Raw genomic sequence first — 2500 nt, 5'->3', positions numbered from 1 at the left:
CACGCACACACACACACAGAGACACACGTCTTGTCCATGATACACAAACACCACAACACAGCGGTATTGATGCGAAGCCCGTAGCCCACAACAACAGCAGGGTCACTAGCAGCAGGGTAGGAGGAGGCAGGGTCACAGCTCAAGTCGCAGAAACAACACCGGGAGAAGAGACAGCGGTCGTCAAGGCTACACGCGTTCAAGCGCTCAAACACCGAACTCCTGTATCTACTGCAGCTCACAGAAGCTCACTGCCGAAGGAGGGGGGAGCAAGATGTAGAAGGCTGGGGGGGGGGGGGGTAGCAGCAGGTTGTAGAGGCTGGGTTGGTAGAGGTGTGTGGGGGGGGGGGGGGAGGAGCCACGGCAGCGGGGGGGAGGGACTTCAGTCCACCGCGGCAGAGCAGGGACAGCTAGAGGAGAGGGGGAAGGCTGGCAACTCCACAGCACGGGCTAGCTAGTAGCTACTACGACAGCGAGGGACGGGGGAGTATCAAGGCTTCAGCCCAGGCCAGGAGGAGGGGGGGTCAGAGGGCAGGGGGGCGGGTACCTGTCTTCTTCTGGGGAGGCATGCTCTACTAAGATCCTGGGGCTGGGCGGGCATTCGGCGGGGCAGAGAGTTGTGAGCACCTGGTGGCAGGAGGGAGGGGGGTGGTGGGAGATGTGGGGGGGTGCAGCGCCCCCCCCCGGTGGCCAGACAGGGAGAGGGGGAGGGTGAGAGAGAGGAGAGGGGTGAGAGCGGTGTTTGGGCCCCGGAGTGCCGCTGGCAGCGAGGGCTTTTGGGCTGGCGCAGCACGGCCGGGGGGGGGGGGGGGTCAGGCGCAGGTGCCGATGTGAATCGTCACGGGTCAGTGTGACATGTCTGCCGCAGTGAGGACAGCGAGTGACGGCGTCCAGCGGGATGTGTGTGGTGTGTGTGGGTCTGCGTGTGTGTGGTGTGTGTGTGGTGGGGGGGGTCTGTGTGTGTGGTGTGTGTGTGTGTTACCTGTCTCTATCGGGGGAGTGGAAGTTGGTGTCTGGTCTCAGGCAGGTGGTGCTGGCACTCCGAACTCTGTCCAACGATGGCTGCAGATCACTACAGCACAGAGAGGGGAGGGGGGAGTGGAGAGAGGAGGGGGGAGAGTGAGGGGGGGAGATATATATATCGAGAGAGAGAGGATAGAAAGAGAGAGAGAGGGGATGGGAAAAGAGAGAGAGGTGCAATCGGAGGAGAGCCAAGACAGCAAAAGAGAAGCATGGAAAAAATAATATCGAAGAAGAAAAAGACCAGTTGGAAGAAAGAAAAAAAAGGGGAACAAGAGACAACAAAGAAGGGACAGAAGGAGGAGGAGAAAGAGGAAACGACAGGAAAAAGACAGGGAAAATCCATTAGACACAATCTATATCTAATAGTATAAGTGGGCCTGATGTATACTGTTCAGTCGTCATTTATCATGAGCACTGGCCCTTATGGCCATATCCTGTAGTACAAGCCAAGGAGGGGAAGGTTGGAGCGTTGCCATGGGAACGCACTCTAAGTGGATGGAGGGAGGGACGGGGGGCAGCGTGTTCCTTTGCGCGCGTGTGCGAGTGAGCGAGAGTGCGCGGTGAGGGTGTGTGTGTGTGTGCGTGTGCGCGAGGAGAGCTGAGCGAACTGCAACACAAGCGGCCTGGCTCTCCTCTCACTGTGGGGAGGAAGCCTGCCTGGTGTGCGTGTGTGTGTGAGGAGAGGAGAGAGAGTGTGTGAGGAGAGGAGAGAGAGTGTGAGGATAGGAGAGAGTGTGTGTGAGGAGAGGAGAGAGAGTGTGGTGAGGAGAGGAGAGAGAGTGTGTGAGGAGAGGAGAGAGTGTGTGAGGAGAGGAGAGAGAGTGTGAGGAGAGGAGAGAGAGAGTGTGAGGAGAGGAGAGAGAGAGTGTGAGGAGAGGAGAGAGAGTGTGTGAGGAGAGGAGAGAGAGTGTGTGAGGAGAGGAGAGAGAGAGTGTGAGGAGCGGAGAGAGAGTGTGTGAGGAGAGGAGAGAGAGTTTCGCTGCTCTCTGTGCCTGGCGACGCGATGACAGATGGCTGGCGCAACTGCCGTGCAACATGACGCAGCACATACAAAGGCTCACGTATGCCCCGCACGCCACAAAAGGACTTGTGTGTACGGTATAGCTCTTTGTTTATTTTGATGTGGAGTCAGGTCAGCAAGACCCAGGGGGGTCAGGGAGGGAGAGAGATCTGTGATGGGGTGTTTCGGATGGTATTCCTGGGGGGAGGGGGGGGGGGAACGTGGGGGGGGAGGAGGGCGGTACGGTCCCCCGCCTCTCTCTTACCTAACCGTGACCTCGTCAGTGAACCTGAGCACGCGGTGCGTGAGGACCACTGCGGGGCGTGGCCACGCCCCCCTTCCTGCCGCCGGCGCCGCGCCGCCGGCTCGCTCTTTAGGCAGGCGGGGAGAGTGGAGCTACGGGACGCCCGGCGCACATGCACGGCAGCGGGGCGCCACACACACACACACACACAGACGCACACACAGACGCACACAGTC

General features: G+C 59.7%; 1 pseudogene; it reads right to left on the bottom strand.

Annotated features, from left to right (window-relative positions):
* The window catches only part of LOC136965671 (regulating synaptic membrane exocytosis protein 1-like), an 18455-nt pseudogene that overhangs the window by 10313 nt on the left and 5642 nt on the right, over positions 1-2500 (bottom strand).

The sequence above is a fragment of the Osmerus mordax genome, chromosome 21 (genome assembly GCF_038355195.1).
Source record: "Osmerus mordax isolate fOsmMor3 chromosome 21, fOsmMor3.pri, whole genome shotgun sequence".
Taxonomy (NCBI): Eukaryota; Metazoa; Chordata; class Actinopteri; order Osmeriformes; family Osmeridae; genus Osmerus; species Osmerus mordax.
This window is presented reverse-complemented; position numbering and strand designations above follow the sequence as displayed.